Source organism: Carettochelys insculpta, chromosome 12, assembly GCF_033958435.1.
Source record: "Carettochelys insculpta isolate YL-2023 chromosome 12, ASM3395843v1, whole genome shotgun sequence".
Lineage (NCBI taxonomy): Eukaryota > Metazoa > Chordata > Testudines > Carettochelyidae > Carettochelys > Carettochelys insculpta.
The window spans coordinates 40496377-40524259 of record NC_134148.1 but is presented as its reverse complement, the minus strand read 5'-3'; the positions used below and the strand labels follow the sequence as shown (position 1 = coordinate 40524259).

General features: G+C 44.5%; 1 protein-coding gene across 6 annotated transcripts in view; it reads left to right on the top strand.

The window, feature by feature from the left end:
• The window catches only part of MEGF11 (multiple EGF like domains 11), a 442774-nt gene that overhangs the window by 262617 nt on the left and 152274 nt on the right, over positions 1-27883 (top strand). The gene's annotated exons all lie outside the window — the stretch shown is intronic.

Sequence of the window (27883 nt, the reverse complement as noted above, 5' to 3'; positions counted from 1 at the left end):
GCTATCCTGGGGCCACTGAATTTGGCTGTTCTTTATCCTTCAGATCTCATACTCTGTAATGATTTCTTCAAGCTTTATCCGTTATGTAGTTTCCTGGAAAGTCCAGTATCAACCAGACAGGGAAAGCGCAACTTTCCATTCCTTTTGAGCATCATTGTGTTAACTGAGGAAGGATGGATTTAGTGGCCAGCCTCCATTCCATGTAAATGAGCAGGAACAGCTTTACTTTCCCCATAGGTGTAACAGTTACTACAAATTTATATTGCTGTTCATTCCCTATAATAATGAACAGAAAATGTTTTTATATTCTTGACCTTTCACGTGAGCTAGAAATGAGATAGTAGTGACTGCAGAGTCATCTTATGTATTTGTGGCACAATATTTATTACCACCTTTCAAACTCTGGGAGACAATCTTTACACTTTATCGTACATGTGCTCCCTGACAGCAAATATAACAGGCTAATGCTTTCTTTTTCTTCTTTGTATATTTACAAAATAAATTGATTTGTCGCTTAAATAAAAGCATGCAACATCCCATGTATACTCTCCTTTTTCAATTAAATTTATATATATAATTTTACATATAGAAATTGCTCCAAAAATAGCACTAATGCATTGCAATCTAAAGAGCTTTTCAGAATCTTATTAAAATTTAAACAGCCATTATGTACATGAAAGAATTTTTTTTTGTTTTAGTTTGTGAAGTGGCATAACAATAATTACGAGGGCACATCAATCATTTTTCATTGCCTGGTTTATATCAGTGGGATAAGTAGTTCCAATTAAAATCCCATTTTACATAAATAGATATGGTTTGTAACAAATCACACTCTATTTCCCCCTTCTCAAATACCCTGCCACAGGAACACTTTCTCATTACTCAAAATGTAAGCTGTGTGCTGCTTATCTTTTTGTGCTTAAAAAGACATAACTCTGCAGGCACGCAGGCCTCACTACAGGTTTGGCAGGAAATAAATAACTGTTACTGTAATTATCTATCAGTTCACTGTTCCAAGTATTTCTAGCTCAAAACTGGTCTAATACAAGCCATATGTTTATTACTGGCACATCTGGGATAATGTTAGCAGAAGTAAAAGATGTTTAGTGTTCATTAGCCACGGTGAGAATAATCCGGTTTTCTTCAATATTAGTCATTCAACCTCTTTCACAAAAGCCGTAAGCAGAGCTCGGACTATAAGTTGGGGTATTTTGAAAAGTGGAATGTGGAGCAATAGGGCAAGTTTCCAATCAGTAGGTTGGAACCAGACCTGCAGTGCTGAGCAAGGAATGGACAGATGGAACCATTTCTGTTTGCCCCTGTACACAGCAATTTTTCACCATTCCAGCCCTTTGCTGCCTGACTGCCAGGCTGGTGAGGAGCACTGTGCTGGCTCCCTTGCATGGGGAGGGGTGTGAACATGACCAGCTGTCATTGACTTTCAGAGCTCGGGGAAAAGGGAGGAACACTTGTAAAAGGCCATGGCAGGGAACGTGCCAGCCCACATTTTCCATCCCTCCTTGGTGCAATGTACCTCTGCACCTCCCCTCTGCATGCACATAGTAGTTTACATGGCCCATCCTCCTCATTGCTGAGGTGGGCCCTGAGTTCTGGCCTGGATGTAGATGTGTACGCATCATATGTAAATGCTCCAACCATTTCTGTCACAGAGGCTGTGTCTACACGAGCCCCCAACTTCAAAGGGGGCACGGTAATTAGGGTGTTAGGAGATTACTAATGAAGTGCTGCGGTGCATCGGCAGCACTTCGTTAGGCTAAGTCTCCCCCGCGGCAAATTCAAAGTGTGAAACTTGGAAGGAGCACAGGCACTTCGAAGTACCTGCAGCTGCCCTGCGGCTATGTCCAATCCAGCACTTTGAAGCTTCACACACTGAATTTGCTGCCCTAATTACCATGCCCCCTTCAAAGTTGGGGGCTCATCTAGACACAGCCAGAGACACTACACTGGTAATACTAATGGGACTGGAGAATACTAGACCTGATTTAGAAATGTACTTAAATCCTATTTATATCATTGCAACTGAAGTGTGAGCTAAACTTTAAGCACGTGCTTAAATGCTGTCCTGGACAGGGGTTCTTTGGTGAATTGGGGTCTTACTAGGGACCAGGCTGCAGAGGTCACTGCTACGAAGCTTTTCCTGGGCCCTCTTGAATATTTCCTTTTCTTCAGTGGACAGTGTTTCTAGCTTTGCTTTCCCCCGCTTGCTATTATTTATAAAAATGCCCTAGGTTGTATCAGAACTATAAACCAGCAGATTGAATTTCTGAAATGCTGAAGCAGTAGATAGTGCCTGTGTTTTTTATTTGTAAGGTCAAGAACGCCAACATATAGCTTAGGGATTATCAGCCTGGTTAGCTGACAGACTCAGTCCCGCTTGTGGGGGTTATTTTATACTTGCTCAACAGGAAATCAATTATGTCACTCTTCCAATCAATAAGCTCTGATTAAACCCCTGGTGTCTGTTGGGTAAATTTGCTGCATCATAATTAGAATTATTAATTAAAAATAGGAAATCAATTGACACAAATTAAGCAAAAAAGAACTTTGGTTTATTTCTTTGACCTTGTCTTCAGCAGGCCCTGATAGCAGCGGCAACATGGCTGTGATTTAACTTGTTTGTTAGGTTTTTTAAAGCAAAAATAGTGTTTTAAAAACTGTTGGGCTGGTGAAACCTAGCAGGTGCTTCTGAAATCGCCACTGCAGATGTTAGAGGTTCCCTGGGCGAGAAACGATCACTTGTTGGTTACGTTTACTTATTCCCTAAGTGTCGAAGGGCTTGAGGCAGATGTCCTCTGAGCATTACTGGGGGAAAAGGAAACAGAACTAGAAAATCTATGGTTGGGGTGCAGCATGGCGCGTCTATCATTGTTCTACTTTTGCTCGGTTAAGAGGGGTAAACAGATTGATTCATTGCATAGTAGACCTCGTGGGCTACCCACTGTTGCTCACTTACTTCATATGGTGGTGACCTACATTATTCTGCTAGACGGACAATAAGAATAAAAGTCTCCTCTTTGCTCCAGCTGTCTTTAGCTCTCCCCTCTCTTGGTTTTTTCTGCAGTTGTTTATCTGTTCCCACCCCCCATGTCCTCTCTTCCAGCCATGTCCCACTTTCCTATTTTTGGGGGGGGAAATGTTCAGATTTGTGAACTTCCTTTCCTTTGTTTCTCCTTGCCTTGTTGTTTGTTTTTCATTCTTCTATTTCTTTCTTTCTTCTATGTTTTCTTTCTCTTCCTTATGCTCTTTGCAGCAGGCTTAATAGAACTGGGCAACCCTAAATTTGGGAATACTTTGGGTGTGGCAACTGACCAGGCCTGAACCAATGTCAGCTTGTATGTTCTTGGGCACTTTAGCTTTGCCACTGTTACCAGGTATTTTGCAATAATATGTATTCAAAGGGCATTCTAGCTACCGGAAGCACGTCACGGTGATTCTATATAACACGAGGCCAAGAAACTTTATTATGGATGCACTCCACTCTTTCAGGGGAGAAAAAAGTGTTCGTAAGTACTTTGAAGCTAAGTATCTAATTGCTGAATTATGGTTGAACAAATCAGAAATCAAATGGTAATAAATTTGACAAAGGATCAGAAATGAATGGATGCTAATCTTCATTTTTTCTTAGACTCCCCTGTACAAAGGGAGATAAGGAATCTGGTGCATTTGTCTCCTAATAAAAATCGGTGAGATACCTATACCCAGTGACACAGAATTAGTAAGTGACTTATAAGAACATAAGAACTGGGTCAGACCAAAGGTCTGTCTAGCCCAGTATCGTGTCTTCCAACAGAAACCAATGCCAGATGCCCCAGCGGGAGTAAACGTGACAGGTAATCCCCAAAGTGATCCCTCTCCTGTGATCCATTTCCAACCTCTGACAAGCAGAGGCTAGAGATGCCATTCCTGCCCATCCTGTCTAATATCCATTCATGCACCTAAGCTCCATGAATTTATCTAGTTCTCTTTTGAACCCTGTTAAAGTCTTGGACCTCACAACCTTGTCTGGCAAGGAGTTCCACAGGCCTACCATGTGCTGTGTGAAGAAAAACTTCCTATCAATTGTTTAAAACCTGCTACTCGTTAATTTCATTTGGTGACCTCTAGTTCTTTTGTTATGGGAACAAGTAAATAACTTTTCCTTATTCACTTTCTCCACACCAGTACTGATTTTATGCACCTCTGTCATATCCTCCCTTAGTCATCTTTCTTCTAACCTGAAAAGTACCAGTCTATTTTTAATCTTTCTTCGTATGGCACCTGTTCCAACCCCCTACTCATTTTTGCTGCCCTTTTTGTCCCTCCGTAGATATTAGCAAGGACTCCCACCTGAAAGTGCTCATCTCATAGAATCATAGGACTAGAAGGGACCTCAGGAGGTCATCTAGTCCAGCTGCCCGCTTCAAGCAGGATCAACACCAACTAAGTCATCCCATCCAGGACCTCATCAAGTAGGGACTTAAAAACCTTAAGGGATGGAGACTCCACCACCTCTCTAGGCAACTCATTCCAATGCTTCACCACCCTCCTGGTGAAGTAGTTTTTCCTAATATCCAACCTACACCTCTCCCTCTTTAACTTCAGACCATTACTCCTTGTTCTGCCATCTGACACCACTGAGAACAGTTTCTCACCCTCCTCTTTAGAACTCCCCTTCAGGAAACTGAAGGCTGCTATTAAATCACCCCTAAGTCTTCTCTGCTGTAAACTAAACAAGCCCAAATCTCTCAGCCTATCCTCATAGGTCTTGTGCTCCATCTGCTTAATCATTTTTGTTGCCCTCCGCTGAACCTGCTCCAGCAAGTCCACATACTTTTTATACTGGGCGGCCCAAAATTAGACACATTTATTTATTTTTAAAGCTGTTTGTTCCAGACCCACTGGCCTCCTCAGGGATTAGGCTTACAACCCTGGGTTCATCACAGCAATATTCAAACCACTGAGCTACTCCCCCACCCCTCTCTCTGCGAAGTTTTGTTGCCATAGGTGAAATTAGAAAGTGGTTCAAAATGGGTTGTCAGTTATGTTGCTGTAAATCTGGAGTGACTCCCTTCATGTCTATGGAGACACTTTGGATTTACACCAATGTTACTCAGAGCAGAATTTGGCCACTTTGCCCCCATTATGTTTAGTAAAATATTAGTTTTAAGTAAAATGCTCTTTTCCCAACTAAGTTGTTATGAGTGTCTATGTGAGGATTGTCCTAGCTAGGGAATATTCATCTGGAACTCAGATAACCCCAAGGGACACACTGCAGGATAATTTATGTGCAAGCAACTAAGAGCTTGAACCTGTAGTCCTTATAGGGACAAAACTTGCATTGATTTAGAAATCAATGAGAGTTTTGTCTAAAGAAGGACTTTGGAATCAAGACCTAAGGCTGTAAGCAGAGATAAAAGTGAAAGCTGAACTAACCACGACCTTGGAGGGAGATATGGCTTTTGTAGTTAGACCCTTGCACCTGAACCTGCCCCAATTGTTATTGGTTCTGGGTCAGTTCCCAAATCAGAAGGAGTCCATTCCTGGATGTAGCTTGGAGAGGAAGGCAATTTCATAAGGTTCCACCACTTGGGGCTAAAAATTGTAAGATTTCAGCACTTTCTAAACTCCAGTTGTTACGCCTAACCCCAGCCTCATGTGTGGCCTAGTATGGGTGTGTGTCTAGATGTAAACACTACTTCCTTGATTCATCCTGATCTGCAGGTAGACACTTCCTGCCATGCAAGGATTTGGCCATGTATGGACCCTCATTGGTTCACAGAACAATGCTGGTTACAGTGTGTATATGCAATGAATTTTCTACCACAATCACTAGATGCTTAAGCCCTGAATTTGTTAGTCTCCTGATCTCTGTATGTCTAGCGCCCGCATTTTTTGTAACTCTTGCCAAGCCCTGGGAAGTTTTGTTGAAGAGGAAAACAGGAGGTATTGGGCAACTTGAGTGAAGAACTTATCCTGAAAAGGAGAGGTAGACTCAGGGTGTTTACTTGTGACTGGGCAGGTGGATGATAGAGCATAATGTCATGTGTGTTTCATAGTTCTTAGTGGCATTATTGGTTTCCTATTGATATCAATCCAGTCCGATTGCTTAAGTGCTATAGAAGTCCTGGTCACCTGCAGCATAAAATTAGAATATGTAGAAAATGTGTTTAATGAAATCTGAGGCTGTTACCTTGGAAATAATCCTTAAGCAAGAGCAGTGGTGTTTATGTGCGCAGAAGAAAACCTTGTCTCTGCTTGTCTTTGGGTAAGCTGACTAATTTATATGGGGTGACCATATTGCTCTAGGTGAAATATGGGGCACCTGGGCACTTGTTCCTTTTGCCAGGCTGAGCTACCTCCCACACTCCAAACCCCTGGGCCCCAGCCTGGAGCCCCCTCCTGCTGCAGCCCAAACCCTTCATCTCAGGCTCTACCTCAGAACATGCACTCCTAGCTGGAGCACTCCCCTCCCATATTCTGACCACATTATTATTGTGCTCACCCCAGATCCTAGGGGAACCCACAAAATCTAATAGCACTGGCCTCCAGAAGAGTTAATCCAGCTCTACCAGCCCTCCTCCATGATTCACCTTCCTTGTCCTTTTCTTCCTGTTTCTGCTCCTTCGTGAGCCCTGTTCCCATCTTTCATGGGACTCCTCCAAACCCATGATCCCCCAATCTAAGCTCTGGCCTGGGCCCAGCTGCCTTTTACTCCAGAGACTGGCCTGTTTATGCTGCCTGTGGGCTACCAAGATAAGTGGGCTACCTCCAGCAGCTGCCCCCCTTCCCCCTCAAGTGGTTGCCCCCTGTTCCCTGCCATAGGGCCCTGCTCTCCCTCTCCCAATCCTATTACCTGCCAGCTGTGTTTGTGGGTGGGGGAGAACTATCTGAGACACAGCCTCCTCTGTCGTTCTCAAGCAGTGTGAGCAGAGTGCACAGCAGACATGCAAACTGATCCTTGTCCTTCCTTCATCCACCTCACTATGGCCCCAGAGGCTGCTGGCAACAGCATGTTCAAACAATTTGTTTAAAGAGCCCACACATCTCCTCCAGCTGGCTTTTTAAAATTCAGGTGCCTACTTGCAACATATGGGACAATTTGCCTGTTTTTGTTTTTTTTTTAAATATTGGGACACTCCCAGGGAGCTAAAAAAAAGAGTCCCAGCTAAGACAGGATGGAAGGTCATCCTAAATTTTTGTATGTATATATTAAGATGCCAAATTATGAATGGCAAAGTTTCTTGGGTCATTAACATAAGATGAATAGTTATGAGCCTTTTCTGAGAACTTGTACCACATAAGATTTAAGAATCAAGTGTAAAACTATTCCTTTGAGAAAAGTTTTACTACTTGATTTCTATATTAAGATACTATGGCACTTCCTGATGTCATAATGCAGTTTTCAAGTGCTGCTAAATGAGCTTTCATTAGTCCACTGGGAACTGAAGTAAACATTATTTTTACAAACCCTAGCATTTTTATTTTTATGTTTATAAAGTCTTTATTTTTCCAAGCGATAGCTCTTTTTAGTTTAGTGTGTAGTAAATAGATGATCACCTAAACTGTTCTTCTGAGTTAAAAAAAAATTACGTTTTTACACTGTAGGAAATCTAAAGCCTGCAAAAATCTAATCAGTTCAGTTCTGCAAGGCTTAAAATATTCAGGAATTCATGCCCCAAACCTATTTATTATGATCAACTTAAAGTTAGTTTGACTTAATAGCTTTTACAGAATAAAATAAGGAAGTGTTTTGTGTTACCTAATTCATAGGCAAGAGGCTGATCAAAAAACTACTAATTTTAAAATGCTATTAAATGAACTTGTTTCTAGGGTGTGAGACTCAGACTTAAATAAAGTAATTCTTTAAATTGTTTTTTGTTACTGATATAAAATTGTGATTGCAGCAGGTAACAGAGAACAGAAAAACAGATGATGAAGAAATACATAATGGTCAGAGTCAGTGTGACCAATGATCCATCTAGCCCAGTGTTCTGACTTCTGACTGTGCCCTGTGCTGGATGCTACTGTGAGAAAGAGCTGAGCAAAGTAATGCTCAAGTGATCCATGCCCCCTCATCCAGTCCCAGCTTCTGGCAATCAGAGGCGTAGGGACATGCGGAGCCTGGGGCTTTGTCTCTGAACAGCCGGACCGATAGTCACTGATGGCCCTGTCCTCCATAAACTTATCTTTATCATAAACTTGTACATTTTGCTTTCACAACATACCCTGGCAACAGGTGCCACAGACTTAGGCCTTGTCTACACTTACCTTTACCAATGGTCTTCTTCAGCTCTGCAAATCATGTAGCTGAAGTTAACATATGTACCATGGTACCTACCTTGTCAATGCTGGGTACTCTTTTAGTTTAGCTGGAGTACCGGCGTCGACAGGGGTGCATTCAGAGATTGATTTATTGTGTCTTCAGTAATGCAATAAATCATCATCCTGAGGATAGATCCCTGCTGGGCCAATTCCTGGCATAGTGACCATGTGTTCTGCCAAGAAGTAATTCCTTACATGTGTTTTAACCTCCTGTTAATTTCGTTGGGTGACCCCTGGTTCTTGTGTTATGTGAAGACGTAAATAAAACTTCCCTATTCACTTTCTTCACACCACGCATGTTTTAATAGGTCTCTGTCATATCCCCCTGTAGTCATCTCTGTTCTAATCTGAACAGTGCAAGTCTTTTTAATCTCACTTCATACAGAAGCTATTCTAGATTCCTAATGTGGAGCTTCTCTGAAAAATTGATGTTCAATTAGCTACCCGCCATTTGTCTGATACAGAGGCTTATTTCAGTGATCGTTCACATACCACGGGCAGTAATTCTGCTATTTCAGATTTGAATTCTTTCAGCTCTGTGTGAATACCGTCTGGTCCTGGTGACTTATTACCAAGGGGGCAGTAAGTCAGGGTCCCCTGGTGTGCCGTTCCTGTTAGAGCCAGCTGGGACACTCCACTGCAGAAGGAGGCATATGACACACTTGCAGCCTGGCTCCTGGTTCTCTCTTGCAGGCTGCTGCACTAGGCACCAGGCAGGTTGAACGAGTCAGCTGTGGGGTGGGATGGACTGCCCCAGCCCCGAGCCCCTGCCAGGGCACACAGCTCACCTGCATTTCTCTCCCTCCTGGCTGGTGCAGAATGAGTGAAGAGGAATGAGAGACCTATGCTGTAAGCTTTCCTCTTGCTCCCTGACTGTGACAGAAAGGGAGCAACAAGCAGTGTCAGCAGGAATGCGGGGTATGGGGATCTCAGCAGTTCTCCCCTGTCTCCAAAGCTCCTTCCCCATAGTGATGGGGGCTGGCAGCCAGGTGAGCAGAGCAGTTTGGAGCTGGGTTGCTCCTCATCCAGTGAGTGTGGGGGCAGGCCCAGCCTCTGCTACTCCTGTGACAGGCCTCCAACTAGCTGCCCATAGGCCTCTGGGCCCCACGGGGTCCCCCAAAGCACAGAGCCTGGGACAGTAACCCTGAACTGTCCACTGGATGCCTATTGCAATACATCCATTATTCAAACATGCGATTTCTATCCATTGAGAATCTCAGGTATGGTTGGGTTCATTGAAGACTTTTTTACTATATTTGACTGTGTTTTCTTTCACGTATAGTACCTCCGGCATGTCCTACTCTGTAATTCTGATATATTTTATAGCTTGGTATTACCCTGTCACATTTTCCATCAAGTTTCTGTGGTGCTTATGTGTATTTCTAAAATCTGTCAATATTTTGTTGCCGGTTGTCATGTGATGTAATTCAGCGGGACTTTTTTTCATTTGACTGATTATGATGCATATATCTGATGCTCTTCACCCTTGATTTCTAAGGTATTTTACAATCACACGAATCACACTTTATCCAAGTATATGTCCAGGAATAGTCAAAAACGGCAGCAGGCACAAATGTCTTTCATTTAAATGCTGAGACAAATTAGTTTGCACAAGCATCAGGAAAAGGGGCTGGACTAGATGACCTGCTAAGGTCCCTTCCAGCCCCAGGATTCTCTGATTCTAATTCCAAAGATGTGGGGCTGTATCTTGGGCAGACTGATCAAGCGGCCAAGGGTGACCCAACTAAGACCAGAGAACATATGGATATCAAGGTGGATCTTTTAGATATATTGGACCACAATTTTTGAGTGCCTTCAAAATAAGATGCAAAACTTTGGTATTGACAATGAATTTTACAGGGAACAACTGGAAATAGCATAAAATATGATGAATGTGTTTGAGCAGTCAGAAGCCATGAGCAGAAATGCTGGCAGCCACATCCTCAGCTGTGTTGAGAATGGGACCTGATAAGGAACACCCCCGTGGAACAAGTGATCATAATTGAGCATTAGATGACAGGGATTTGGACTGATCATTTCAAATCTTTCTTGATGAGTGAGGGCGTAGGCCCAGCAATATGTTTTGGTCAGCAGCTACATCTTACCAGAACATACCAATGGATAACTGGATGGCAATTGAATACTCCCAACTCTTCAGTCTCAGTGCTGGTATCAAAAGAGTATGGTCAGATGGAATTTGTTTGAACTGAGACCCCCCACTGAGCAAGTGCTTAGACCCAGTTAACAAGATTTCTTGGAGTATTGCATTACCATTGTGGTCTGACCATTTAGGAGAGAAAGAACTTTTGTTAATTTCAAAGAGTTTTATATTCAGGCTCTTGGGTAGATTGTAAGCTCTTTGTGGCAAGGACCTGCTTTTTGTTATGTGTGTGTGTGCAGTGCCTAACACAGTGGATTGCAAGTCCACAACTAAGGCCCTTTAGCACTAGTGCAATTCAAATAATAATCAGCTCTCTGCTCAGAACAAGGAAATGCTAAAGTCTGGTGATCTACAGACTTTTTTCTAGGAGCTCAGGGAACAAAATTTGTTACTTAACTTAGGCGTAAAGTGTGTCTATTGTTTCTTGGCAACAAAGTGGTGTGTTATCGTTTAATGCAATTCAGAGTACATTCTTGATGAGATTATAATAGTTTTAAAGTTGTTGGTCAAGACGGGGGCAAGTGAAAATAGCACTGTGGAGGCTGCCTTGCATATTTTTAGATACCTTATGGAGCTTTGTTTTTCTTTTAAATATATTTTTGTCTTTATTTCATTTTGTTGATTATATAAAGCTCCACATTTCAAGCAAGCATGTAAAATGATATTTTTAAATGTTACCTTTTAAAGTTTAACTCTTCCAGTCTGCTATTCAAGTTGGTTCTGAGTCTCCTATTAGCATCTTCTTACAGTGAACAGTCGAGACAGGATAGTGGTTGTGTTAAATAATAACTTGGAATATTGACAGGTATCTGGTTAGAACTAGCTATAGGACTAACTGCCTTAAAATCTTGTTGATCGTCCAAGTTACAAACAGCATGAACTATGGGCTCATTAGGGTTTCCAAGCTTTTCCAGTCATTAGGCATAAAACCAAAAATGGATCCACCTTTGCATGGAGTTTAAAAGGGATTTTGTTGTGCAGTTACTAACAAAGTGTTTTCGAGTTGCTTTCAACTCCTTTCCACTTTTGTATTTGATGATATACTAATGAGATAGCAAAGGACTCACCATGATCAATTGACCCATTAGTGTGAAATAATTAAAATAGCATGAGACATACAATACAGTTCAAAGGAAGGTTATTGAGTTGCTACATTTATTGTGTTTCCTGAAGATCTGCTTATGAAAGGAAATTTTAAATGTAAAAACAAGTTACATGTGGACTCCCATACTTTAAACTTGCCTATGAAGGTATCCTCTTGCTCCTTGAAGCATCCAGATCCAACTACTTCCATCTCCTTAATGCCAATACCGAACACTAATTTTCTGCATTCAATCAAAGATGAGGGCATAAATCTTGGATTCCTGATGTTACTTTCAAGTTTTTCTTACTTCCTAACCTCCGGGTGGAGGCTGAGGGGGAGAAAGAGAAATATCTCAACATTTGGACATTTAAGCTTCAGCCAGGACTTAAACTGGCTTTACAAGTGAGGATGTTACAATCCTGTTAGCGCTTCAGAAACGACAAATGTGCCGAAGAGAGGAGCCTGTGCACCTGTGATTTCTAGAACAATATAGGGTTTAAATTTTGCTGGTTATTAGGTCTCTGTGAGGGATGAGGAACGCTTCTTTGCTACAGGGCAAACTTAATTACTTCTACATTTCTTGGATCTTAATTAAAGAAGTCTTTAAAGTAAAAATGAATCTACCAGCTCCTGCAATATCTAAAAGCAAAGTTGTACTGTCTTTTGAATTCTTTTGCTTGCCAAAACATTAATTCTCCCAGCCAGGCACCTAGTTACAAAACAATCTGCAATGTTCCAATGTAAGCTGAAGGAAATGGCAGCAAATACTCATATTTTCCGACAAAACTTCTGATGATAAATAGTGGCCAGACTGCAAAGTGGATTGAAAAAGCGATCCAGTCTGTTGACAGAGGGTGGCCGGACTACTCATCCACTCTCTTGACGAAACAGCCAATTGGAAGTACAGCAGACAGGACTGCCTGGTATCCTGGAAACCCTGTATATCAACAGAAAATCCCCCCGCAAGGTCCACATTTGTTTTCTGTCAACAGATTCTGTCAAGAGAGGCATTCTGCCAACCGGGGGAAAAGGCAGAAGGCTGTTGACAGAAGTGCCGCAGTCTGTTGATTTACTGTCAACAGAACGCATTTATAATGTGGATGCTCCACAGGTTTTGTTGACAAAACTCTCTAGTGTAGACATAGTCTGAGGCTATGTCTACACTTGCCGGGAATGTCGATGGCTGCTACACAGTTTTAGGTATGCCAATTGCTTTGATGCTTTATCTAACTCTTAACTTCCTCTAACCCCCTCACCTCCACCCCCATCCCTCTGCTCTTCTGATTTGTCAATCTTGATAACAATTTTTGGACCTCTGTGCTTTATATATTGAGTCTTCTGGTGTGACTATGGTCTGAAGAAGTGGGTCTGTCCCACAAAAGCTCATCATCTAATAAATTATTTTGTTAGTCTTTGAAGTGCTACATGACTGCTTTTTTGTATTGTGTTCATTGTAACTGTCCAGCTTGGCACTTAAAGATTCTGCAAGCTTCATTGTGTTGAGGTGTACTTAAATATTTGAGAAAGAGAGAGCTCCTAAATCTGGAACAGGAATGCTTCTGTTACTAGGGCAAGCCCATTTTCTTATCTATATTTGTGGGATCCAGGTCCCATTCATTCACATACCACAAGTTTGAGAGAGCAGAGTTAGATAAAACAGAGAAGTGATTGCTGTTTTAGTCATCTTTAGTTAGAATCAAAATCTACTGTAAAGAAATTGACTAAAGGTCACTTACAAAAATGTCTGTATCTTAATTTTAGCTGGTGTAAAAAGCTTGGATGGAAATATTTTTGGATGAAAAATAGGATTCTGTTCTACTGCTGTCCAGAACATTTTTTTCCATTTTTTTATCAGGGTTAGTTCATACCTATTTCTTTGGCATGTGCAACTGATGTTTTGTTTTTTTTTTGTGAGTCTGTAATATTTCTAAAATAGTCATTGGGGGGTGGTAGTGTGTGTTACTATGTGTATTAGTCGTATGTTTCATCGTCCTTTTTGGAGTTTTATAAATGATATGTCAATAGGGACTTTCCAGCCAGCTATATCTTTTTGTTACTGTTCAAGAAGGACAGAACAAGTTAATTATTTAATAATTAATTATCTTTAAAACTATTCAGCAAATTAGAAGTGACGGCTTATCTAATGAAACTGTTATAGTCAGGAAATGAGATAATGTAGATAAGATATTGCATATGCTACTTCAGTTTTAGGATTATTTTTTTAAAAAACAGTTTATAAAGTAATATTAATGAACTTCAGAAAAAGTCCATCTCCATATGCTATCTCCATATGCTTAAAAGAAACATCTTTTTCCATATTGATTAAACATTAACTAACCTTATATTTTCTAAATTCAGAAAAGCTTGGAATTAAAAATAGCTAAGGAAAGTATTATGCAATATTTATAAAATGCATTATTTCTTATTTCTGCAGCCTGAATCTGTTTCGACATTGTCTCAAACTTTCTACCTGGCCTCAGACAAGTCACTTACTGCAGCCTGTCTGATTCAGTGTCCCACCTGTAACAAGGCAGTCATCTTTTAGCTTATAGAGGTGCTATGAGAATTGTTCATACCTTAAAAATAAAGGCCCCGATCCTGCAGGGGGGTACATGGATACTAATCCAGTTATAGGATCAGAACCCTAAACTATTGTATAATACAACTGTTTGTATTTTCTATTTATATTAACTATGTAATGTTTTGTTCCACACATGCTGGAACTAGGGGTGCTATTGCACCCCGTGGCTTGAAGTGGTTTCCCTTATAAACAGGGTTCACAGTTTGGCTTAATGGCTCTCAGCACACTGCCCCTATAAAAATCATTCCAGCACTTCTGTTGTGTTCAGTAAATTATTTTGAACATTGAAATTAGCAATGGTTTGAAGAACCAAAACACACAAATCCCCTGAAAACTGAATGGCATAGAATGAAATTCACAATGTGATGATCAATAAGGAAGACCTTCATAACAAAAAAGTGCTACAGATAAACTTAAGTGTTAATAAAATGAGTTATTTTTAGTAACGTCTTCTAAAAATTTTCTGTCTTATCTGATTTGTATGGCAGAAAAATCACTTATTCTTGACAAACTTACCAAATATTGTTCGCTGTTTCCCTAGATGTTTCTTGTCTAACAGCAAGGAAAGCGATCTCATTTCAGGTCATGGTCATGTTATTTCCCAGCCTCGTGTACAAATAATCTGTCCTTCATAGTGCAATCACAAGTATTTCTCTGGCTGGTGTTCTAACAACACATCACATGCTTCTATTTCACTTTTTTGTTTTTCCAATGTCAGGTAGATGACCAGACAACCACTGCTACAATACTATAGACTGCTATAGACTGATAGCCTTGATACAGATGCTCGACGTAGGAAGATACTACAGGCCAGAGAGTTTCAGTTGCTTTGTCTCCTGCTCTGTGACAGTGGCTCTAGGCCCATTTACCTCAGCTGAATTATCACCCCATAGTGCATAAACATTGAAGAGAATGGTGCAAGCTAATTATTTATTACTCGTGTTTTTCCACGAGACTATTCAGAGCAATCGTCCACGATGAGAGCAATGCATCCGAGTGCACTGGACATGAACCAGTCACACCACACTGGAACCAGTCAGGAATTTTCTAATGAAGAATTTTTTCACTGGAAAATGCTGATTTGGCAAAACAGAAATGATTTTCCCAAAAGTGGCAGTTTTGACAAATCTACTAATTCAGAAAATTTTAAAGGGAAAAAAAAAGAGTTTTCAAGTTGTTGCAACATTCCATTTTCTAAATGAGAAGTTTTATTTTCTGGTTCAGAACTACATATAAAATTGTAGTTAATCTATAAATATTTTAGAAACTTTGTGTGTCTGTCTGTCTGTCTGTGAGTCCGTTTGTTCAAGAACTCCTCCTAAATAGTAAGAGCAAGGACCACCAAATTTGGTAGGCAGCTTCCTCTTAGCATAACTTAAAGCAAGGTCAGGGTTTGGTTGGGCCAGGATAATTGGAAGTGCCCAGAATTTTATTGCTTCTCATAAAATGGAAAGGGAAGAGTCGGGTAAGGGGGACCACTATACTGCAGAGTGACCACAGGGGAGCAGCAAGGGGCCAGAGATGGGGGCCGGGACTGGTGTAATCCCATTGGGCCAGCAGGAGGCAGGAGTGAGGAAAAGGACAGCTATCAACTATATAGTTCGGAGAGTTTGTCTGCTTGTGTGTCTGTTTGTCTGTGTGTCCGTCTGTCCCACCAGCTGGTGGACACACACCTCTCCCCTGGCTGTGCACACTGCAGTGCCCATGGAGAGGCACATCTCACCTAGTCCCAAGCTTCTGCGGTGAGAGAGGTCTGGGTTCGTTCTCTCTCCCTGGGCCAGCCTGTGTACTGAACCCTCATCCTCTGCCCTGCTCCACAGCAGTGATTGAAATGGAAAAAACAATACATTTGAGTTAAGGACCCGAGCCGCCGCACTTAACTCTTCTAGTTCATCCTGTTAAAAGAAGTTAACAAATTAAAAGTGGTCCAATCAGAATGAATGATTGGCTGAGCTGTAGGCAGAGGGAGGAGCTATCAGGGAGGCCGAGCACTTAAACCCCGCTAGTAAGCGACCAGGGAGCTTTGCGACCGGGTGCTCGCGAACAGGGTGCGTGCTAACAGGAGGGAGTTTTGAGAGGGGAGTTTAGAGGGGGAGCTTGGAGGGAGCCAGTGACTTCTATTGCCCTTAAACTTAAATCCTTTATAACCACCTCTATCTGAAACATTTAATTAACCCTCATATATAATTAGAGTAGGAAATGGAGGCAGAAGCCCAGCAGCAGAGTGGGGGCTATCCTGTTTATTGTGTCGAGTGCAGTATGTATGACTACCTACCCTGTGGGTGGGTGGCGTATGTGTGCGCTTGATGCAAGGAGCTCCTGGCCCTCAGAGACCGAGTGCGTGCTTTGGAGGCCAGGGTAGCTGAACTGGAGGAGCTAAGGAAGGCAGAGGTGTTTGTTGATGAGACTTTCCGGGACATAATAGGGCTGTCCCACCTCCAATCTGACAGTCCTGATGCTGTTACGGAGGATGAAAGGCTCAGGGAAGGAGAGCAGTCAATGGGAGCAGAGGGAAACCATCCCATAGTTGGGACCCTCCTTCCAGAGGGTGCTATTGTATCCTCTCGTGCCGAGGATACTTCTCCGGGGGAGGGAGCACCAGCTGTTAGGAAGAAGCAGGTTTTAGTACTGGGGGATTCGATCATTAGAAATATAGATAGTTGGATTTGTGATGACTGGGAGAACCGCATGGTGACTTGCCTGCCTGGTGCGAAGGTTGCGGATCTCTTGAGGCATCTAGACAGACTTATGGGCAGTGCTGGGGAGGAGCCGGTGGTCGTGGTACATGTCGGTACCAATGACATAGGGAAGGGTAGAAGAGATGTTCTGGAGGCCAAATTTAGGTTACTAGGAAAGAGACTGAAATCCAGAACATCTATGGTGGCATTCTCTGAAATGCTTCCAGTTCCACGCGCAGGGCCAGATAGACAGGCAGAACTTCAGAGTCTCAATGCGTGGATGAGACGATGGTGTAGGGAAGAGGGGTTTAGATTTATTAGGAACTGGGGACACTTTTGGGGTAGGGGGAGCCTATACAGGAATGATGGGCTCCACCTAAATCAAGGTGGATCCGGACTGCTGGCATTAAACATTAAAAAGGTCGTAGAGCAGTTTTTAAACTAAGAGGTGGGGGAAAGCCGATTGGTGCGGGGGAGCACCTGGATCGGACGGAGACTTCTCTTACACGAGGCTCCATAGATAGGGATTCCCTAGAAGTTAGTCAGATAGGGAACGTGGGAAATAATATATGGGCAAGATCAGATGTGAAACAATCGCATATAAAAAAATCCAACGCGTCTGTGAAAGGCGGACATATGAATAGTGGTAGTTTTTTAACGTGCTTTTACACTAATGCTAGGAGTCTGTCTAATAAGATGGGTGAACTGAGGAAGTTGACATAATAGGCATCTCAGAAACATGGTGGAATGAGGACAATCAGTGGGACACTATCATACCGGGATATAAATTATATCGGAAAGACAGAACAGGTCGTGCGGGTGGCGGAGTGGTACTATATGTGAAGGATAATATAGAATCAAATGAAGCAAAAATCCTAAAGGAATCAAAATGTTCCATAGAATCATTATGGATAACAATTCATTCCTCTAATATGAATATGGCATTGGGAATATATTACCGACCACCTAACCAGGACAGTGATAGTGATGCTGAAATTTTAAGGGAGATTAGAGAGGCTATCAAAATAAAAAACACAGTAATAATAGGAGATTTCAATTATCCCCATATTGATTGGGTGCATGTCACCTCAGGACGGGATTCAGAGATTAAATTTCTTGATGCCTTAAATGACTGCTTCTTGGAGCAGCTAGTACAGGAACCCACAAGAGGAGAGTCAATTCTCGATCTAGTCTTGACTGGAACGCAGGATCTGGTCCAAGAGGTAACTGTTACTGGACCGCTTGGAAATAGTGACCACAATATAATAACTTTTAATATTCCTGTGTTGGGAAGAACACCGCAGCGGTCAAACACTCTGGCATTTAATTTCAAAAAGGGGAATTACACTAAAATGAGGAAGCTAGTTAAACAGAAACTAAAAGGTAGAGTAATTAAACTAAAATCCCTGGAAGCTGCATGGAAACTGTTTAAAGACACCATACTAGAGGCCCAACTTAAATGTATACTCCAAATAAAAAAACACAGTAAGAGACCTAACAAAGAACCACCATGGCTAAACAGCCATGTTAAAAAGGCAGTGAGAGAGAAAAGGGCAGCTTTTAAAAAGTGGAAGTCAAATCCTAGTGAGGAAAATAGAAAGGAACATAAACACTCCCAAATTAAGTGTCATAATGTAGTAAGAAAAGCCAAAAAAGATTTTGAGGAACAGCTAGCCAAAAATTCAAAAAATGATAGTAAAATGTTTTTTAAATACATTAGAAGCAGGAAGCCCGCTAAAGTAGCAGTGGGGCCCTTGGACGATAAAGATATAAAAGGAGCGATCAAGGAAGACAGTGCCATTGCGGAGCGATTAAATGATTTCTTTGCTTCAGTCTTCATGGCTGAGGATGTTACAGAGGTTCCTAAATCTGAGCCAGCCTTTTTAGGTGACAAATCTGAGGAACTCACTCAGATTGAAGTGACATTAGAGGAGGTTTTGGAGTTAATTGATAAGCTGAATAGTAACAAGTCTCCAGGACCAGACGGTATTCACCCAAGGGTTCTGAAAGAACTCAAATGTGAAATTGCGGAGTTATTAACAGTGGTTTGTAACCTATCCTTTAAATCCACTTTGGTACCCAATGACTGGAAGACGGCCAATATAACGCCAATATTTAAAAAAGGCTCTAGAGGAGACCCTGGCAATTATAGACCGATAAGTTTAACATCAGTACCAGGCAAATTAGTAGAAACACTAGTAAAGAATAAAATTGCAAGGCACGTAGAAGAGCACGAATTGCTGGGCAAAAGTCAGCATGGTTTCTGCAGAGGGAAGTCGTGTCTAACTAATCTATTAGAATTCTTTGAAGGGGTTAATAAACATGCGGCCAAGGGGCACCCAGTGGACATAATATACCTAGATTTCCAGAAAGCCTTTGACACGGTCCCACACCAAAGGCTTTTATGTAAATTAGGTGGTCATGGGATAGGAGGAAAGATCCTTTCATGGATCGGGAATTGGTTAAAAGACAGAAAACAAAGGGTGGGAATAAATGGTAAATTTTCACAATGGAGGAGGGTAACTAGTGGTGTTCCCCAGGGGTCAGTCCTGGGACCGATCCTGTTCAACTTGTTCATCAATGATCTAGGAAATGAGGTAAGCAGTGAGGTGGCAAAGTTTGCAGATGACACCAAGTTGTTCAGGACAGTCAAAACCAAAACAGATTGTGAAGAACTACAAAAAGATCTCAGCAAACTGAGTGATTGGGCAGCAAAATGGCAAATGAAATTTAATGTGGGTAAGTGTCAGGTAATGCATGTTGGAAAAAATAACCCAAATTACACGTACTACATGATGGGGTCAAATTTAGCTACGACAGATCAGGAAAGGGATCTTGGAGCTATAGTGGATAGTTCTCTGAAGACATCCACGCAGTGTGCAGTGGCAGTTAGTAAGGCAAATAGGATGTTAGGAATTATTAAAAAAGGGATAGATAATAAGACAAAAGATATCATACTTCCCCTATATAAAACTATGGTACGCCCACATCTTGAGTACTGTGTGCAGATGTGGTCTCCTCACCTCAAAAAAGATATATTGGCATTAGAAAAGGTTCAGAAAAGGGCGACTAAGATGATTAGGGGCTTGGAACGGGTCCCATATGGGGAGAGGCTAGAGAGACTGGGACTTTTCAGTCTGGAAAAGAGGCGATTGAGGGGCGATATGATAGAGGTATATAAAATCATGAATGGTGTGGAGAAAGTGAATATAGAAAAATTATTTACCTTTTCCCATAATACAAGAACTAGGGGACACCAAATGAAATTGATGGGTAGTAGGTTCAAAACTAATAAAAGGAAATTTTTCTTCACACAGCGCACAGTCAGCCTGTGGAACTCCTTGCCCGAGGAGGCTGTGAAGGCCAGGACTCTATTAGGGTTTAAAAAAGATCTTGATAAATTTTTGCAGGTTAGGTCCATAAATGGCTATTAGCCAGGGATAAAGTATGGTGCCCTAGCCTTCAGAACAAGGGCAGGAGATGGATGGCAGGTGATAAATCACTTGATCATTGTCTTCTGTTCTCCCTCTCTGGGGCACCTGGCATTGGCCACCGTCAGCAGATGGGATGCTGGGCTGGATGGACCTTTGGTCTGACCCAGTATGGCCATTCTTATGTTCTTAAACATTTCAAACTAATCCAACTGGCATGTTTAATTGATCTGATTCAGTTAGTTTTTTGATTTATTGGTTTGTGCAAATTTTGATTGTGCCCTGATTCAGGACAAGACAAAAAATTTAAAATCTCAAAAATCCCATTGGACAGGAAGAAGACTTCCTGTCTAGTGTTGTCCCAGGCCATGTGTGGGACTGTGGGTGGTTGGGACCACCCGGGGAGCAACAGAGGAGTGTGTGCGCCACACCAGGTGAAAACAAATGTGCAGATCTTGCACGGTTTGGCATTGCAATTTTTGGGATGAAGTCCATGAGATTGGTGGTTGTTCAGATCCACTGGTTATTATAGTAACTGTGAAGGGAATTGGCTTCTGTGCCTGTCGTTGTTATGGCAATGGGTATTTTGTCCTTCCTAACCTGCCAAGTGGCCTCCCCATAAAGCCATAATTACTCGAGCTTTACATGAGCGAAACAATCACACCCCTTGCAGTTAGATATCACCTGCAGCAGTGGTTTTCAACCAGCGTGCTGCGGCACATGGGTGTACCATGAGAAGAGTCCAGGCGTGCTGGAAATTTCATCAATTTTCCTTCATTGCAGCTCTTTGCAGACCCACCGTGGCAGACCAGGAGAGGGGGAAATTGACAACCCCGCATCAGAGCCACTGCGGGGGAAAGTCCCAACACTGCAGGAGACCATTTGCTCCAGGAGGAAGCTGAAATGCTGCTTCCTGGCCAGAAAAGGGTAGCAGGGAGCCTGCCCCTGATGTGGCAAAGAGGGAGGGAGAATGAGAGCCTGTTGGAGTTGGGATGCAGTTTAAATGCCACATATCAGCTCCAACGGGCTGGTGGGAAGGAGAGCCTGCTCCCTTGTCACTGACCCCCATGCAAGTAATCAAGTAACTACTGAAATGTTCAGTGGTTACTCAGTTACTCAGCATCTCTATCATGGCATGCATTCACTTGCCTGCCTTTTTTTCAACCTGTCAAAGACGTTGTTTTCTGTGGTGGATTTGAAACATTAATGTAGTTGATCCTCGTTTAACTTCTTGTATTCACTGCTATGTTGCAAACCTCTCTAGTAAGATCATAACCATAGTAAATGAAAGTAACTGTGACATTTATGAGCAATCAGTTCAGCTGAAAAAAGTGGGCATACCGTGGAATTATTTGTCTCTTTGAAGTGTGCTGTATTACTGAAAAGTTTGGGGACCTTTGATCTACGATATCATTCTGTCTCTCTTTTGTATTACTGTAATACCCATCACCTTGATACCTAAGCCCTGGAATACAGTAAAAAAACCTTGACTTACTTAAACTCTGAGCAGAGCATAGGCCATCTACAAGTCTCCTTCATTTCACTCTGTCTCGAGACAAAACGTCTTTCTGACTCTGGAAGTACCTCAGGTATTGTCCTTCAGCCTCAGAAGATCTTCTCCATGTTGTCCAAGGTCTTCCTCTTTTGCGTTTTCCTTGCAGGTTCCAAGTGAGAGCTTGACAGGCTATGCTGGATGATGACTTTCTGAGAGTGTGGCCTAGCTATCCCCACTCTCTTCTCTTGATTTGAACATCAGGTGGTTCTTGTCCTGCTGTGTTCCAAAGCTCCTCATTTGTGACATCTGTTTATGAGTGTCTGTAGCTTGCGAGTTGAAGACTTTTTAGTATGCCAGGTCTTGCATCCATGCAAGAGCACACACTCTTCACATTTGTGTTGCAGATCCGCAGTTTCATTTTCACAGATATTATTTGTGAACTCCATATGGGATGAAGAGTCTTGAATGCAGCTGTTGCTTTCCGTATCCTGGCATTGATATCCTTATCTGTTCCACCGTCTCTGCCCATAATACTTCCTAGTAGGTGAACTGCTCCACATCTTCCAGATCATCCCCTCCCAGTAAAAAAATAGGGTATAATATTCCCAATAAAAATTAGTTTTATTCCCGCCTTGAGAAGATTAATTACCTATACTTGCATTTTTTTTATCCTGTGACTAGGCTGATCTCTTTCATGCTCAGTGGTATTTTTCCACTGTTTTGTAATGATAAATACCAGAAGCTGTCTCAAAGAGGCTGTGTCCAATTTTACAATAAATTTTTGATGATTGAACTTCCTCGTCCTCACTGGTGTACGCAGAGCACTGACAGGACTTTGAAAAAAAAGGTGTTCTTCCTTTTATGTGTCTAACAGGCACACTGGTGTTAATAGTTCATTGTCAGAAGAAGACAGCAGTGTATTTAAGGTACCTTGAAGATTTTATGTCATGTTAAAGATGTGACGATTTAAGTATGTCTCTTAGAAAAGAGAACAGCAAGTAGCCATGTGTAGATATTTGCAAATATTTATAAATCTTTGAACTCTTAAATATGAAAGATCTGTGTATTTCAAAGGCCACCAGGCCTGCTGCTGCTTTAATTCGCCTGTGAAGTTCTTAGGGAACGCAATTCACTTCAGAGTTTCTAAGATCCCAGCAAGTACAGATCACTGGGGCACAGTGCCCTTAAAACGAAATTTGTTTAGTTTAGGAGCTGCTCATAGCTACTGTAACAGGGCCTGTTGTTGCCGTGGCAAATGCGAAAAGCGGCACTTTTAATTTTACAGCCACCCTGTCAAAAAGAGAGCCAAATATCACAACCCACCGTGTTTAATTTGGCTTTCAGGAACATGGCACTACAGTGAATTGCTTATTGACCGCATTATAAATGAATGATGAGGTAGCATTGTGTTGCATGATGTCTAAGGGATACAAATCTTTGCCCTCTCGAAGGGAAATCTTTATTACTAGAGGTGGCATTTCTCCTATACCCATTGCTGCTTTATTTTGGCATCATTTTTTTCATAGAACATCCACATATTTTAAAATGCCAATAAGACAATGGACTGTATGAATTTGCATGCTGACCTGTTCAGTGGAAGGTGATGGGACAAAGACACCCGTGGCACAGCAGTTGGGCTGGGTCACTGGAGAATAAGAGGAATCACGTTCTGCAACAGTTGTTTTTGTGAGAAGGAATATTCAGGTTTCCCCTTAGTACTGGAGATGGCTACACTGCCTGGCTGCCAAAGAGAGCAGCAGAGTTGCTTTCTGGCCTTCCGCTTCAGATGCTGTTTTATGTGCTGTTAAAGAAACAGGGACAGTTAAAACGCCGGGCGCAGGCGTAAGTCATGGGTCTCCAGGAGTTGCACTCTGAGCCCTATTTTGGCAGCATTCTGCCCGCTTTGCCCTACAAAAGAGGCAGCAAGCAGCCTAAACTGAAGAGTTAGGTTTTCCCTTCACATGGGGTGATCCACAGAAGCACACACCACCACACTGCTCTAGGCCATGAGCGTCTGAAGGGCAGGGCTGCGGAACAGCTGGCTGGCATGCCAGCACATGTGCTTCTGCGTTACTGCCATCCCCAGCTGCTGGAATGTCTCAGTGGCACTTGCTTTAATGGGTCCTAATCCATATTCCCTGTAAGATGAGCACTTGGGCAGCTGCCCAGGAGAGAGTCAGGTGCCACCCAGCTGATGAGAAGAGTGCCACAGTATGCAGCGTGTGTTTCCATTGGTGGGGCACATCCACACATGCCTTGGGGCACATAACAAAATTCATTCTGCCTATGGAGGGAAAATTCAGAGGGACCACAGGTCCTAATTAGCCCAGATTGGTGACAAGACTCTGCCTCTGCTTCTCCAACATAAGCCCTGAAGAGCTGAGCATCAGGCCTCCATTTTTTGTAGTATAAGAAGACTCTGCGATATTTGCCGCTTGGGTGTTTATCTTTGCTGCGTTGATCTGCCTCCCTTGAGGGCAGAGACGTCTTCCTTGCCAGGGATATGGTGGCAACAGCTGTGCGTCCCATAATTCAGCAGTCTGACCCCAGTTGACTGTCCTGTTACACAATGTGCCGTGTGCTTAAGATGATAAGGAAAGAAAGATAGAAACAAAGGGGGAGAGATTTTTCTCTTAGGCTCATGGAGGCTGAATTGCTGGAAGTTTCGTGCCTGAAGGTCAGGGGAAGGCAAGTTACAAGGGCAGAAGGTTGGTAGTGCTATTTTTGAATGCTGTTGGCAGCATTGCAGTTCGTAGTTCTTGCCTTGCCTAACCATGTGTTCCCTTACTGCCTACAGACACTGCTGTTGTATCGGCTCCAAAATGCTCATTGAAATTAGTTGGAGATGTTTTATTAAGATCAGGGGGCTTTGGATTATGCCCTTCTAGAAGGAAGCTGAATCCACAGTGCCTTAGGCACGTCCAAATTTCTTTCTGTCCCTTGGAGAATCTTCCTACAGAGAGAGCCTGTAATGCTTCCTTGCTGAGGCATTAGAACAAATTTCTTGTGGCCAGACACAGCAAGCAGTAATGTGCCTATCAGGAATAGGTGCCCACTGCCAAGATGAGAAAAGGATTTGCCTTATTAGTGACAGGATTAACTCACTCCTCAGAGACTAATACTGCAGTCCTTGCTCAGGCAAAATTTCCAATGAATTGATGTGAGTTTTGTTCAGAGAGAAGGAAAGACAGCAAATTAATTTGGTTTTGTTAGCCACTCAGTGCCCACGTGAGCTACGTCTACACATGAAGCTTACATCAAAGTAGCCTATTTCGATGTGGAGACATCGAAATAGGCTATTTCGATGAATAACGTCTACACGTCCTCCAGGGCTGGCAACGTCGATGTTCAACATCGACGTTGCGCAGCACCACATCGAAATAGGCGCAGCGAGGGAACGTCTACACGCCAAAGTAGCACACATCGAAATAGGGGTGCCAGGCACAGCTGCAGACAGGGTCACAGGGCGGGCTAGCACTTCCGGGGCAACAGCTAGCCGCTCCCTTAAAGGGCCCCTCCCAGACACACTCAGCCTGCACAGCACGCGGTCTGCAGAGCCATAGGCACACAGACCTCGGGCAACGCAGTCATGGACCCCCAGCAGCAGCAGCAGCAGCCAGAGGTCCACCCAGCCGCCCCTGCCGGAGCAGGGCTCGCCCTGCTCCATGCCATGCGGGAGGCAGCTGAGCACCTCCTTACCACACAGGAGGAGCAGCCTGTAGGGGAGGAGGACTCAACCCCCAACCCTGCAGCACCCCGACCCCCCACCCCCGCCTCACATGCCACCAGCTGTGGAGCTACCCCACCAGCACTGACTGGTGGGAGCGGCTGGTGCTTGGGGAGTGGGATGACAACCGCTGGCTCAGGAACTTTAGGATGAGCCGGCAGACATTTCTGGAGCTATGCCAGTGGCTCACCCCCGTACTCAGGCACCAGGACACCGCCATGCGGCGTGCCCTCCCAGTGGAGAAACGGGTCGGCATCGCTGTCTGGAAGCTGGCCACTCCAGACAGCTACCGATCCGTGGGCCAGCAGCTTGGTGTCAGCAAGGCCACCGTCGGGGCTGTCCTCATGGAGGTAAGAGGACCCACGGGGGGATGGAGGGGAGGCAGCCCTGGCAGGGCAGGGGGGCCCTGGCAGGGGAGGGGAGGGCAGGGAGTCCCTGGCAGGGGAGGGCCACACACACCCTGCTCACCCCTCATTGGTGCTCTCCCATGTGCTTCCCCTGCAGGTTGTGCGCGCCATCAACGCCATGCTCCTCCACAGGCTCGTGAGGCTGGGGGACCCAGATGCCGCCATCGCGGGCTTTGCCACTCTGGGCTTCCCCAATTGCTTTGGGTCTCTGAATGGGACTCACAACCCCATCCACGCCCCGGTGCACAGTGGAGGACGCTACATCAACCGGAAGGGCTACCACTCAGTGGTCCTCCAGGCCTTGGTGGACAGCCGGGGCTGTTTCCAGGACATTTATGTGGGCTGGCCTAGCAGCACCCACAACGCCCGGGGTTTCCGGAACTCAGGCCTGTGCCGCTGGCTGGAGGCGGGGACCTACATCCCCCAGAGGGAGATCCCTGTGGGGGACACCACCATGCCCCTCTGCGTCATCGCAGATGCGGTATACCCCCTCCGGCCCTGGCTCATGCACCCGTACACGGGCCATCTGTCGGCCAGCCAGGAGCGCTTCAACCAGTGCCTGAACCACGCACACCAGGTGGTGGAGCGCTCATTTGGCCACCTCAAAGGGCGCTGGAGATGTCTCCTCACCCGCCTGGATGCGGGCCCCACCAACATCCCCCAGACTGTGGGTGCATGCAGCGCCCTACACAATCTGGTGGAGAGCAAAGGGGAGGCCTTCTTTCAGGGCTGGGCTGTGGAGGCCAGCAGGGCCGATGTGCAGCCACCCGCTGCCCCCAGTCGCCAGGTAGACCCCGAAGGGACCTGGGTCCGGGAGGCCCTGCGGGCCCACTTCGATGAGGCTGCGGGGTGAACGCTGGCAGGCCCCCCAATGCCCCCCTCCATCCTCCACAACACTCCCTGCCCCTACACCCACACCACGGAGCACCCAACAGCACCCCCCACCACTTTTCCTGGACAAATAAAAGCAGACACTTGTTTGTGAAATCAAACTTGTTTACGTTGAACTCTGTTCTAACTAATACTAACTATATACAGGAACTTCTAACTAACTTAAATATGAAAAGTGTATGTATATATTAACAAAAAAAAAGGGATAACAAGGAAGGGGAGAACTATTTACATGGTGGGGGAAGGATCAGACTGGGCAAACAGGGGGCACAAATAAATAAATACAAACTATATACAACGCAAAGAACAAAACAGTGGGGGGAATATATACAATGGGGGGGGCCACGTCCTGGGCCCCACGCCCCTATAGTCCAGCACTGGGGGTGGGCGGCCGGGAGCCCCGCCTTGGCTGCAGCCCTGTCCGGGGCTGGCTGGGGGCCGGGCAGACCAGCAGATACGGCCGGCGAGTGTCAGCTGGCCCCAGGTCTCCCTCGGCAGAACGGCCCTCGGTGGCGGGTGGCGGGGTGATGGCGGACGGCACGGCAACGACAGGAGCAGCAGGTGGAGCAGTCAGGGCGGGCGCAGCAGTGGATGGCGTGGCATGGGGGGCCAGGTAGTCCGCTATGCGGTTGAATGTCTGCATTTAGGCCCCCCATGCCTCTTGGCGCCAGGCCAGCGCCCGCTCCTGCAGGTGGAGGCAGCGTTGCTCCACCCGCAGCCGCTGCTCCGCGACCTCCACCTGCCGGCGGTGGATGGCCAGCAGCTGGGGGTCCGTCGCCGTCGGTTGGTGGCGCTGGGTCCGCCGTCTTGCCTGCCATGGGGCCGGTCGGTCCTCCGCCGAGTGGCTGGCCTGGAGCGATGGCCCCGGAGGGGATTCTGGGGCCACTGATGCCTCACTGGCGCTCTCCGGTCCTTCCGATGGTGCAGCTGCAGAACACAGGAGGGGGGAAAGAAGAGTGGAGACAGGCGTTAGTGTGGGCCCCGAGCCGTGGCCCTTGTCCCCCCACCCCTGTGCTGCAGGTTCCCCATCCCCATCCCTGGGAGATGCTGCTGTGATGGGGTTCAAGGGTCCCCCTGCACTGCACCCCATCCCCCCGGCAGGAGTG